Source organism: Bidens hawaiensis, unplaced genomic scaffold, assembly GCF_021521415.1.
Source record: "Bidens hawaiensis isolate Kalapana, Puna unplaced genomic scaffold, B.hawaiensis_p1.1 tig00000416_1, whole genome shotgun sequence".
NCBI classification, from domain to species: domain Eukaryota; kingdom Viridiplantae; phylum Streptophyta; class Magnoliopsida; order Asterales; family Asteraceae; genus Bidens; species Bidens hawaiensis.
This window is the reverse complement of record NW_027491029.1, coordinates 4418995-4434157: the sequence shown is the minus strand read 5'-3', so window position 1 is coordinate 4434157 and position 15163 is coordinate 4418995.

Sequence of the window (15163 nt, the reverse complement as noted above, 5' to 3'; positions counted from 1 at the left end):
AAACTTTTGACCATGTAGATGTCGTTTGGTGTGATTAATGTGTTCGGATCCTGGTTTGTCACCCGCCTTACGGTAAAACCCCGTTAGTGGAAATTTGGGGGTGTGACACGAATGAACTCTGTGAGATGGTTATGTCTTAGGGGGGGAGGATTAAAGAACAAGAGGACCTTATTCTTCAGTTAACTTGTAAAGACGATGCTTTAAATAAATTGAAGAACGATGATGAAGATAAGGATCCTAATGTTTTTGGTGCAAGTGGCAGTGAGCCGATACAAGTTCACGGTTCATCTGCTGCAGGTATAGGTAGTGGGGTTGGTGCGGGTGATGATCGATTGATGGTTGTTTATCAAGATCCTACTAATGCCACACCCATCGAGTCGATCAAAGCCAACACCATATTATTTATGGATTATTAGGTTGGGATGGTGATGAGTACTGCTAATGCCGATGACATCGATGAGGGTGAGTTCGTTGATCATGCCCTGACTCCTGATCAAATATCTTTATTGTTGGGTTTGAATGATGAAGAGTTGGAAGCGTTATAGGCGGAGGAGGACGTTGAGGTAATTAATGATGAGTAAGTCCAGTTTGATACGAGTATTCCACATGGGAATATGTCGTTTATTTATGAGGAAAAGGAGATTAAGATTGAAAATGTGACGGCAGAGGAATACCATGATCTTTATACACGTTCAAATGTTGATCATGGTGTTCCTTTATTTACTAAAGAACGTGTCAAGGCTGCCGAAGATCATCTTGAGAAGACGACTAAGAAGATAGGTAAAGTATCAGCAAAGGGTCAAGTTCGTTGGATCCTGATACTGAAGGATGGTTTGGGGATCACAACAAATCCCTAACTTCAAATATCATTGAAGCTTATAGGTATGTTGATCAAGAGCACAATTTGGATGTCAGTGCACGTGCCAAAGCAAATCAGAATACTACTTTCAAGGTCGTGCAAACTGTTAAAGGTGACATCATCTCTTGGTTATATGATTTGGAGTTGCGGGTACGTATTATCAAGTGGGAGAACGGAGTTCAGTACTTTCAATACATTATTGACATTCTCTCACTTCCGAGGTCGGATGTGCGGACACTCTCCAATCGGCATTTCATCAATCGTGGTGGAAATTAATTAGCAGGATGGTTTCACCAACATTTGCTCTTTGAGGTAAACCACGGGTTTAAATTTTTTAAACCACAGGTGCCAACCATGAAATATATTGATGAAACTGATCCTCAAACTGGTTAGAGAAAGCTCGTGTTGAAGTTTAAGTCGCCAAAGACGATGAAGCGAGTGCCGATGAAGACATCTCCGCAAGATCTTCACCTATCATTCAATCGGTCGTACTACAACAACCGTACGAGCGAGGCAATCATTGTTTTGGGTAAAGGTCTGAAGACTAACTTTATACGAGTCAATTATCCTATGTGGCCTTTTAATTTATCAGAGACCGACAATGACATTTTGTTCGTGAACAAGATACTTTTTGCAAGACATGAAGATTATGACCACGTTATGCAATTCCAATGCATTGTACATGTGTGTCACGCGTTAGGAATTCATATTTGTCATGATTGGAAGATCATGAGGTTCAAGTAATTTAAAGACAAAGAGCACGAGACGAGGGGGTGTTTGTTAGTGCACAGTTTTGGTCGTCTCAAGTCTTTGTAATCGTTTGTAATTTATTATTATTATTATGTAAGGGAATTTTGGTAATTACCAAGCCATTCGTTAAGTTATTTATGCTCATTCGTTAAGCATGTTTAACGAATGAGAGTTTAAGTTATTATACGTGTCCATTCGTTAAGGATGTTTAACGAATGGACCTTAGACGTTATTGTTTTGTACCTATTCGTCATGGAATGTTGACGAATGGGGTATAGCAAATGAGTCATTGATATATCATTAGGTTACTTATTGTAATAAAGACGAATGAAAGCCATTCGTTATGACATGTGTAACAAATGACATTCTTCTTCTATAAAAAGGTTGTTCATGCCTTAGTAATTTAACAAGTGTTTAAAGTATTTATCCCAAGCTGTTACTCTGCCAAATTGTTTACTCCGACACTTTGTTCACTATTCTATTACACACATACGCATATCCAATAACTAGATCCGTAGATTGATCACTATGAGTTGATCAATTGTAATTAAAGCTCTATAGCGTGTTTCTACAGTCATAGCTTGATCTCATACGACAGCTAAATCCCGAAACAAAGGAGCATAACGCGTCTTAGATATTTCCAAATTTGCGCCCCTAAATTTAGCAAAGTGTTTATCTACCTGCAAGGTAAATTAGAAAACATGAAATAAGCTCAACCGCAAAATACAATGAAAATGGAAAAGAGTTAATGTTGTAGAACACTAAAGTATCATATATATATCATTAATTAATGTTATAAGTAACTGGCTACATATATTTATAGATATCATATTCCTAGATTTCATTGTTATCATATATATATATATAATGTTGCAGAATTTTGTAAAGAGTTTGCAGATATTCTTGATCGGGTTGCTTTGGTTGTAAAAGAGAGTTTTGCAAAGATTGATATATTTAGAGACACTGCTGAAATATTATGTTGTAAGTGGTTAAGGAGGTTAAATTGCGGATTAATATTCAAGTTTTATTGGGTTATCTATACATACGGGCCAACCTTGAACCCGATACAATCATAACTACAAATGATTAAAAAATGTAGGAGTGTAGACTTTACCTTTATTATCTCATCCCACCACTCAGGCGATGCATCGATTGAGTTTCTTGTCCAACCCATTTCCGTTTCTTGCCTCATCAAGCGGTCATAAAGCTTCCATTCTTTTTTCATTACATCTCATTTGTTTTTAATTTGTTTTTTATCGAACGTTATGCCCGTTTTTTCGTTCATGGTTTGAACTATATTCTTCCACCCAATCTTACTATAGTGAGTAACGTGTCTATTCTCTATCCTGAGTTCAACAAAGCAAGAATGAATCGATGAACTCCTTGAATGTATCATTATACCACAAGACTTTTTTGTTTTTCGTAGTCTTAAGCATACTATGTCATATGATTTATGAAAAAACATCCAATATACCAAGGTGAAACATATTATTGGATATAAGACAACAGCTAGAGATGAAACAAAGAATGAGCAAACAACTAAACATGTGTCCTCTGGTTCATTAAAATATCAAGTTTTAACTTACGTATGGAAAATAGATCATGAACAACTCAACTTTTTTACATATGAACATGTGTCACACATATATGCAATAAAACATAATATACATCTAATAACACACCATAAACATAATACACATCTAATACAACTAGTAACTAAAACATCAAACTGCATTAAACTATTGATTATATCTTTAACATATGGGTCAAGAACATATAACCCTAACCATAATAATCAATCTATAACTTAATTAAACATCAAAATATGATAAGTCTTACTTGTAGGAACATAATCCTTGATGAAGATGATGATAATAATACCATAATGATTCCCGTTATGATGCCTTTGAGTGATGGAGAATTTGGAAGAGTATTCTCATTGGTGTTCTTTTCAGTTTTATATTACTAACGATCCATGTAATAATCAATAATTATGATCGGTTATAGAACTCTTTGTATTTTCTCCATTAAAAGGAATCAAAAGGGAAATCATAAAGCCCATTTAACTTATTACAATTACTTCTATCAAGTAAATGTATGGGGAGTTGTAGTTATGTCATCTTGATAAACAATAATTAAATGATCATGATGGCCATATAATTGGGTTATTTCTAACATAAACTTCATCAAACTCCATAAAAATAAACCTCACTACTACTTAACTTAAATCCAAGACCACTAAAATTACCAAAACAACAAACATGTTTCAGCCAACCAACTCACAAACGAAATTAAACACCAATTACATTAGAATCAAACGGATTTAAAATCAAATTGTACAAACCTGGTGACCTGTGTTTTTCGAATTGGACACCACCGTGTGTGTGTGTGTGTTATTTTTTTTAATAGAAGGATACGAGGAAGGTTCGTATTATAAGGAAATTATAGAAGTGCATTCAATGTTAGCAAGGGGTACTTGAGAGTGGCAGATACTCGAATTCAATGTTATCGATGAGTTGGGTGTGCTTTAGGGGAGCGAATTCAATGATCAAATGTAGGGTTTAGCGTTGAGAATAATGATCGATGTAAGGGGTAGGCGGAGTGTTAAAGAGAGTTGGGTGGAATGGAAGGGTATAATGAGTATTCCAGGCCTATAAGTTGATGAGTTACCATATCCCAACTTATTAAAACCCCTCTTTTAGCCTTGTTGATAAGGAGAAAGGTAAAAGCCCTTATGTGTTCTCAAACACTTTATAAACATAAAAAGGACTTTTAGAGTGTTCTTAGCCTTCGGACTTTTAGAGCCTTCAGGTAAAGTTATGAACGCATCCTTATGTGAGCCACTATTAAGGAAAGTGGTTATGACATCCATTTGATGTAGTTGTAAGTAAAATGAGCTACTGATGTCATATTGATCCCCAATAAACCATTTAGTGATATAGATATGAAGGTTTCTTGATAACAATTCCCTCCTTTTAAGTGTAGCCTTTAGCAACCAATCTTACTTTATAGTGTTCCACATTTCCATTTGGGTATAATTTGGTTTTTTGAACTCATTTATATACGATGGGTTTATACTCTCAGGTAACTTAACCAATTCCCAAACTTCATCCGAACTCATGAAGTCAAGCTCATCAATCATAGTCTGATCCCATTTAGAAGATGGATCACTACTAATGACTTCATTAATTATGAGAGGTTGGATCAATAGTCTTTCCTAAATCCATATAAGCTTTATTAAGATAGGTTACATAATCATCAATACTACTAGGCCTTTTAGATCTTGATGACCTCCTCAACTAATTTTTATGTTCAACAAGCTCGATTACAGGTTCATGGATTTGGACTTTCTTTTGTAGGTTTAATGTGCCTTCATATTTAGGATATTATGAGCAATAATTTATGAGAAAACATGAAATGGTGCAGTATCCATACAAGAGGTGTAATAAAAGGCAAACTTGAAGAGCTCGTCTCCCTCCTCTTGCACCTCTTGTAAGTTAAAACTTCATTTTCACTGCTCCTACTAATCTTAGAGTTTTCTAAAAACTCAGCATGATAAATTTCAACCATGCAAGTAACATAGGAAGGAAAATAAAATCAAAATCCCTTTAAATTTTCGGGATATTTTATAAAGTAGAATTTGATGGTCCTCATGTCAAATTTCTTTTATAAAGGATTATAAAGTTTAGCTTCAGCATGACAACATTTCGTATAACTTAAACTGTGATTCCCTCGTGTCCAAATCTCTAAAGTAGTTATAGGGACAAACTTAGAAGGAACCATATTCAGTATATGAGCTGTTGTCTATAAGGCTTTAGTCTTACTTTCTCCCTTGATATGTCCCTTCCTTTTAGGTAAGTTAGAGGTAATGGCCTAAGCAAATTCTGATTTATCTAGCTTCAATTGTTTATCCTCTTGTACACATATTTTATCAACTCACTTATTGAACATTTGTCTATAATAGTGTTATAGTTGAAAACGCATAAAGTGTGATGGTAGAGAAGTCATTATGAAGTATACTAGAAAACCATTGCTTATTTCCATGTCTAATCCCTATAATTTATGAGGCATGTCACTCATTGTCATTATGTGCCCACACACACCACTAACTTCACATATTTTGAAGTATCTTCAGAATTAGAGTATAGTTTCCTTGATAGCACTTGAGATGGAATTCTTGATAACCATTAGAGACATTCACTTTGACATCTCCCACTTTTCATTCTCAAGTTTCAAATCTACAATACTTTCAGCAACAAAATCACTGTGAGCATTACATCTTAGGGCATAATCAAGATCCAATGTTTCAAGAGTTAGTTTAATTGAGTCCCTCCATGTGATAAAGTTCGCCCTGTCTGTCGTTTAATCCGGGGCTAGGACTTAAAGTGGATACTAGATTGATATAAATAGAAAAGTTGACTTAAGCTAAATTAGGGATAATTAATTAAGCCAGACAAAACATATATTGAAGATAGGACCTATTACAACACCAAAATAATAGGCTAATAGTAAAGTTCTATTTGAATATTGGTTTCGTGTTGGCTATGACCAAAATTCAAATGTGATGAACTATTAAAGTAAGGTTCTACTTAAATTTTTGTTTCGCATTGGCTATGGCCAAAATTTAAAAATTATGAACAATTTAAAGTAATGTTCTACTTGAACGTTACCTTCGCGTTGGCTATGATCAACATTCAAGTATTATGAACAAATTAAACTAAGGTTCTACTCAAACGTTGGCTTCGCGTTGGCTATGACCATCGTTCAATTGTCACGAACATATTAGAGTAAGGTTCTATTTGAATATTGGCTTCACGTTGGCTATGACCAAAATTCAAATATTATGAGTGTACATAATTAATACAGCATAACACGTTTGGGTAAGAAATGAATTATTTATGTAAACTATAATGACTTATTAAAGCATACTAGTTATGTACAAATATAATAGACTGGCTCATTGTTCTATATAAACTTTGGTTTCGCTTTGCTTTGACCAAAACTCATGTATTACGAACATACGTAAATAGTAAAATGAAGCAAATAAATACAACATGACACATTTGGGCAAGAAGTGACATATATGTGTAAATTAGGCTAACAATTCATCATACATATCATCAAAACAAGCAGCTATTGAATTTATATTGTTTTGACAACACTCATTATTACATAAAGAGAGATTATTTAAAAAGTCAATGTCAAATCACAATACTATAACGTTGGTTCAACCATTCAATCTTTTATTAAAGTTTTCATTCAAATAAAGAACTTTACAGTTGCATTTGCACATTTTATTATATTTTAAAGTTCTAACATTACATGAAAGTTGTGACAGTTATATATATATAAATATATATATATAGCAAGGTTAAAATAAGAAGTAAAATTATCCTAAGAAATGTAAGAAGTGGTTTTCACCCTTAAAAAAATAAAACACACCGAACTAACAAAATAAAACACACCGAACAAAAAACACACTAACAATATCCACCATCAGATGATCAAATCCAACGCCCGATATTACTTCTCACACTTCTTACAAATAACTCACTTCTTATTCTAATCTCACCCTATATATATATATATATATATATATATATATATATATATATATATATATCTTTTTAGCGAAAAACTAAACTTTTGTTTTGAGTATTTATACTAAAATGACACAATATGGAAATTTGGCCGTGCGCAAGTTAAGGCTAAATGTTGGTTTGGTCATGTACAAGTAATTGGGTCTACAAGTAAGTTGGGTCATTCACAAGTTCATACGAAAGTTATGGTATACGCAAGTTTATGCAAAATTTGTTACATAAGGAAGTTTAGAGTAAGTTTAATAAATAAGGCATTCTAAAATTTTCTAATGCATGCAAAAATATCATGTGAAATTAAATAACTTTGGGTTCACACCCAACACCAACTAATATCATACACTTAATGAGCCATATGAAAAGTTAAACATGTTAAGTTAGCTAGATCATATTGATCCATTCAAAATTTACATATAATGTATGCAGAGCATGTAAAAATTAATTCAGTGGTGTCTAAAATTTTGTGCATGTATATATTAATAATGTAGTGAGTAGTGACTTTCATTTTATTTTATGGTCACGTACGAATATATCTAAATCCATCTTCTAGGCTGCTAGCTAGCTAATTTATGCATGAGCAAGTTAGTAACCTATGTTGGAAATTCATTTTGGATTGTGAATAAAAATCACCCATACGAAACAAATTATTTACTCCCAACAAATTATTTACTCCATATAAAATTTATGAGTTTCATAATAAAATAAAGCACAGTTTTATAATGCATGAAAAACTTTCCATGCGTCAGTTTGTGAACATATTATGCAATCCACGGCTCCATGCAAAAAGTAAAATTATAAACTAAATTTGGGCAAGATAAAATGAATTTCATATTAGGCCGTTCAATTTAAATCATAATCCATACGAAATAACTTAACGGGGTCATATTCCGGAGAAAGATAAATATGTTTACGATTTCAAATATTTTTTAGAGTCTTAATCAACAATCAAAATAAATTAGAGTGGAATACAGACTCAATCTAAATTCCATGTGGAAATGAAAAGACTTCGGTACATGGTAATGAATAGACTTCGGTTAAAAATATTATATGGAATAAAAAAAATGATTTTGCTGTTGTGAATCTCTATAATATTACAGTTTCATTTACAAAACATAAAATTGATTTACGTTAGTTTCAACCAAATAAATGAAAATAAAAATTCAAGATTGATCGTAATGATATAATCAACATCGCTCTGATACCACATGTTAATTATATCTTTAACATATGGGTCAAGAACATAGAACGCTAATCATATTAATCAGTCTATAACTTAGTTAAACATCAAAATATGATAAGACTTACTTATAGGAAAATAATCCTTGATGAAGATGATGATAATAATACCATAATGATTCCCGTTATGATGCCATTGAGTGATGGATAATTTGGGAGAGAATTCTCATTGGTGTTCTTTTCAGTTTTATATTACTAATGATCCATGTAATAATCAATAATTATGATCGGTTATAGAACTCTTTGTATTTTCTCCATTAAAAGGAATCAAAAGGGAAATCATAAAGCTCATTTAACTTATTGCAATTACTTCCATCAAGTAAATTTATGGGGACTTGTAGTTATGTAATCTTGATAAACATTAATTAAATGATCATGATGGCCACATAATTGGGTTATTTCTAACATAAACTTCATCAAACTCCATAAACATAAACCTCACTGCTACTTATCTTAAATCCAAGACCATTAAAATCACCAAAACACCAAACATGTTTCAGCCAACCAACTCACAAATGGATTTAAACACAAATTACATTAGAATCAAACGGATTTAAATTCGAATTGTACAAACCCGATGACCTGTGTTTTTCGAATTGCACACCACCGTGTGTGTGTGTGTGTGGTTTAATAGAAGGAGACGAGGAAGGTTCGTATTATAAGGAGATTACATAAGTGAATTCAATGTTAGTAGAGGTAGTTGAGAGTGGTAGATACTCGAATTCAATGTTATCGATGAGTTGGGTGTGTTTTAGGGGAGCGAATTCAATGATCAAATGTAGGGTTTAGGGTTGAGAATAATGATCGATGGCAGGGGTAGGCGGAGTGTTAAAGAGATCTGGGTGGAATGGAAGGGTGTAATGGGTATTCCAAGCCTATAAGTTGATGAGTTACCAGATCCCAACTTATTGAAAACCTCTCTTTTAGCCTTGTTGAAAAGGAGAAAGGTAAAAGCCCTTTTGTGTTCTCAAAAACTTTATAAACATAAAAAAATGACTTATTAAACCTTCATAGGTCATAAGAAAAGGAAAATAAGGAATCCCAAACACATCCATAATCCCCTATAAAATAAAAGAAAAAAAATTGGACACTTGTCACCATGTGTCACCATATTAAGCCCCATATTAACCGACCGGTCATGGCGGTTTTCGGCTGAATAAGTGAACCGTTCGGTTCGGTTGAACATGTATGCAAAGCAAAATTCAATTGAAATGTTTTTTTTAGAAAAATAAAATAATGATTTGGGTTTCGAACCTGTGTACACTCAGTTAACATTTGAGTGACCAACTCCACCAACTTGATTTTTGTGTGTTTGGATGATCACTTTATACGTATATTATAGTTCACAAGAGAGAATTAAAAGATATTATAAATATTCCTTATCATATATTCTCTTTAAGTTTTATTCTTACAACATTAAAACATAAACTTAAACCTATTCTTTTAAAAGTTATTATAATTTTTTATTTATTTATTTGTTTGTGATGTTATCCGATTTTTTAATCCGGTCAGACCGGTACGACCAGTAAACTAGTAAGGCATCTAGTTGATGTCCGACGCAGTTATGAAAACATTGGTTTGAAAGCATGATTTATATGTCATGAAGTCAATTTCCTGTAAATATAACATGCCCATTATTTTAAAGCATACAAGCGTTATTAGTGTCATCCTCAGGTCGGATTTGTCAACTTACTACCATTTTACTTAAGAAACCTAACTTCATAAATCTTTCAGGATTAACTTTATGCTTAGAACTCACAAGTTAGTCTTGCAAAGTATACTAGATTCTTAGTTTTAGCTAACAATATCTCAATAGGGGATATCAATATTAATATTCTTCATGTCGTCCGTAATTATCCTGATATGTGGGAAACATCCATGACTACTTATTAAGATGTATAGAATTCTCCGCCAACCCTTCGTATGTCTAGAAAGGTCATTAAGATGCATTATGGGAAAACTGTTAATACACACTTGTAAGTTAATTGACAATTATGGTCCGGAACATAATTGTGAATGCACTTACAAAAGTGTGTTATGGGTTTCCTATTATGCATATCAGTGTCCATATGGATATTAGGAGTTTAGGACTCCTTAGTTCGTTAAAGTATTGTGTGATGATCATCAGGGCACAATTATATAGCAATTGACAATTGTGGTCTAGAGCATAATTGTGAATTTTATGTCAAGTATGTGCAATTTTAGGAGTCTTATGTGTAAATTTGTTCAGATTGAGCCATCGAATCTATGATTCAAGTAACTATGAACTTTATTTTGTGATCAATATTATGAAACTACTATTTACATATGTTACAACTCACAAATTTTGAGAACGAAATTTTTTTAAGGGAGGATAATAGTTATAATAACTAAAATTAAAGTAATAATAATAATAACAATTAACAATAATAATAAAATGAAACCATGAAAATAAACTCTTGTAATAGAAAGTAAAGTTAATCGTAATTCAAAAGAAAATTTAAAAAAATTAATGGAAAAGTAAAAGAAAATAGTGACTAAAAGAAAACATACAATCGGATAATATCAAGAACTTGAAAGTCAAGTTTGGGATAGGAACAAGTACAAATACATTTGTCTAGTGGAGGCAACATTCACCATTAAAACTTATCAACTGGTAATCCGTATCTTCGCTGCAAAGGAAATCGTTTATATAAATACATGTATCCACACCTTTAATACTCACCTTCGACACTAATTCAACCCTTCCGATGTTAACTTCCGGCAACCGTTCAGTTCTGCGGTGAGCCGATATGAACCCAAACAACAAAACAATACCCTTGATTCACCTCCTTCACTCCATAGCCAACGCCCACCACCTTTGAACAACCACGCGACATCACAGCGGAACCAGCGTCAACCGACAAACTTTCTTTTTGCTACTACCATCCTTAAACGTAAGTAACACCACCATGTTAATTACCTTTATTAACTATTTTCAACTTACTGGTAATATTCGGTCACATCGTTATATTCAGGAACTCTCGTAGAACTCGAAACAGTTTCCCGATCAACTAACTCGTTTACCGGCGAAGTGTTGAAGACGTAGCATGGGTAACTTTAATATAACATTCTTAGTATGTTAAAATAGAAACCTGGTTTAATTGGCAAACTCAAAAACCCATCATACTCATGGCCGGAGTTCGACAACCATACTTTCTAATTTTATTTTTACTTTAACAAGACCCATAAAAATTTCAAGTTAAAGTTATGATTAATCCACCTTCTGATAAATTATATTTATATACGTCATGAAAGAATATAAACTTTTCATTTGAACCTAAATGAGTTTATTTCCTTTTATAAATTTTGATAAAATAATTATTACAAATAATAATTAGCAATATAATATGAGAACCAATGTTTTTTTAATACGTCTCTTCCTTCACATGTAGAAGATGACATGATTAATATTTTATTATTTGTATCGAATAGTTCATCCAATGTCTTTATTTATACTTATACAAAAGTATTATCATGTAAAATTTTGAATATATGTGATTTATCTTTTACCTAATATTTAGTATACGTTAGTTTTACTTACTAACTTTATTAGTTCCTAAATTGTATAATAATACCCAATATCTTTACTTTAATTAAGACTTTCGTTTTATAAAAAAAATGTGAAAACCTTTTTAGATGTTTTTGTTGTAAAAGTATATATAGTTAAACGAAAGCATTGAAGTTTTATTTTCCTACGCATTAATTTAAATAAATATCGAAAATGATTGTTAATGTATATAAATTTTTAAAATATTTAAAAGAATGTTATGAACTTCAAGTTTTGACGATTAAAATTTATATGGTTAATGATACTAGATATATTAGATAAACTATCTTTAAAATTTAATAACAAACGTAGTATGTACTTATTAAATGAATCAACCGTTAAATTCAACTATAATTCTAAATAAAATGTAACTTTTATGTAGATAATCTTGAACTCTCATAAACAAGTTAGAGTTTTTTTGGAACATTAAACGTACGGATCCTTACCCCACTTCTTATTGCTTCACACTCTATTGTTATAAACCCATTAATTTCAATAACTTGGAAACTCGTCACGTCCTTAAATAATCGATTCAGTTGAATTATCGTTGAATTCCTATTCTGACTATGACATTGAATTTAGCTTAACGTCATGTGATAGATTATGTTTAATTATTCTCATTATCACATGTTCCGATGTATGTTACGAAAATATATTTGCTATAAGTTATATGAATAAGATCATCTGTATTTCGATACCCTGAGTGTCGCTTCTCGTGGAGCGTCCCACGAGCATGTTGTTGCGGCATCGACAACATGTGTACCAACCGTGACGGTGAGATCAGTTCATGGCGTCTCTTAAGTACAAGTGTGGTACATATGGCTATTAGGAGGCGTATGGATCGATCTTAGGATTAATATTAAGGAGATGGATAGCGGGTATGCCAACTCGCCATCTCGTGTGATAAATATCCAGGAGTAGCTACCTGCATATTGTCACGGTTTATGTTCGCTCATGGGTACATCCGTATAATACGTTTTAATTTACTTTGCATCGTATTAATTATAAGTTAAATCAAAATGACGTTTCATTAAATCATTAATTGTTTGAGCCTATTATTCCGTACTGGAGCATTCAGCTCATACTGTTATTTTCATTTTTCTTATATACAGGTCCACATGTTACTTTGGGCGGGATTAAGAGCGAGGAATAAAACATCAAGGTCTTAATAAAATATTTTTTTTAGCGTGCTAGTGTGTAAATTACCCTTAAGTTTCCTTTGTCCAATGTGTTATACCGTTGACAAGTAAATATATAAAATTATGTCTTTTGTTCAGAAACCATGTTATTGTGATACGTCAAACCATGTTATTGTGACACGTCATCCCTTTCGGGCCGGGGTGTTACATTAATAGTCTATTTTTTGGTTTGTTAAATTTAATAAAAAAAGGTGGATCAAATCTTGTGTTGTGTGTTATTTCTTTTTGTTTGATTTATAACTTACTGATGGTATGGTAGGTTTTTAGTGTCAATTTGGAGAAGCACAGGCAAAAGAGTTCAGAGCAAAGCAAGCACAGCTTGCTGCCGACCATGCAATGTTTTTCCCCGCCAACCTATATTTTTATTACTAATTATTTGGCCAGTAAACTTTGTGTTTGTTTCTTTAACTCTTCACAAGACAAACGATTGAACGTGAACAATTAAATGAACATGGTTTTCTTGTTCATGTTAAGAAAATCAACGTGTTTGTTGATAGTATAAGTGAACGGTTCACAAACATAAAGCACAACATAACATAACATAACATAACCGATTGTGGTGGAAGGAGATAAAACGGTATTATAAATTGATGCTTAAACGTATAAACTGGGTGGCTGCTGTGAAAGAAGAGGACGAAGACGAGAATGATAATGAGAGACCAAAGAAGAAGTGTGTGCTTGCTAAAAATAGTTTCCATGGTTTTCGGTGCATGAATGCAGGACCGAAAATGTTGCTAGGAAGGTGTTTTCTAATGTTGGGGTTGGTCATTATTGGGATTTGGCGGTTAACTTCACGAACGAGGTGTGATTTGTAGAACGGGACACACTGCGTACGCGTGTTGAGGTATGGAGCTTTTCACTTTCGTGAGTGGTAAAGCTATATACTTGGTGTTTTTGTTGAAGGTCTTAACTGTTATCATCTTCTAATGTTTCTGAATAACAGACTTTATAAAATTTTCTGTCTATTTAACTAACGTATGAGAGCTTGAGCACAGATCATGAACACTTATGTCGTGTACACTTCTATTCTTGTCTCTCATCTGGTCTTTCACATAGGCACCTAATTGGATACCTAGATTTTCCATTTAACAGTGGGTGTTGGGTTTGCATTTTCATCAAGTGTTGTAACATCATACTTCCGGTTATTATAATAAAAGAGAATTTAGTTTATCTCAAAAATGTGTCGTGTATCGGTTTAGATAATAAACTATAAGAGAGTGGGCTTGGACTGTAAAGAGGGAATAAAGGATGGGATAGGCCTTAGGTCCATGGGTTCAAGGGAGTATATATACCCCTTAAACCCTAAACCCTTCCATTTTTATCCATATCTACACCATAGCCTACACCTTGAAAAACACACACAAACACCATCCTATATCCCGAACCAAGATCCGAAGGTGAAAACCCGAACCGTTGTTGCAAGGACGTTGTGACGGACCAAAACAACATCAAGACTAGACCATGTCAGTAAACCGACTCATTTAAGGTACGTTTATAATGGAAATTTGTTCATTTAGGTTCAGTTTCGTTTAACAATCTTAGATCTATGTTTAAATGGCAAAAACTAATCCAACGCAACAAACCTCACTGAAATTTGTTAATATTTGAGGGGTTAATCAATTGATTTATGAGCCGTATGTATAGGGGTGTAAACCGCACCATGTAAAACCTGATATTTGGATGATTGATGGACTGGGGTTTGTTGGCGCTAAGAATACGTGTTCAGTGGTACTAAATTATTGTTGTTTTGTTAAGAATCGAAGGTTTAATTGCATATCTGACTTATGTTGACCATTTCGTGTTCTTGACAAATTTTACTTTGACCCATGAGTCAAAGTCTGGATAAGCACTGTTGATCATTTGTTATGATTAACCATTCGTTACGCGGTTATAACGAATGGGACTCATTCCTGTGACTTGATAACGAATGAACCCTTAATTCGTTATCTATCCA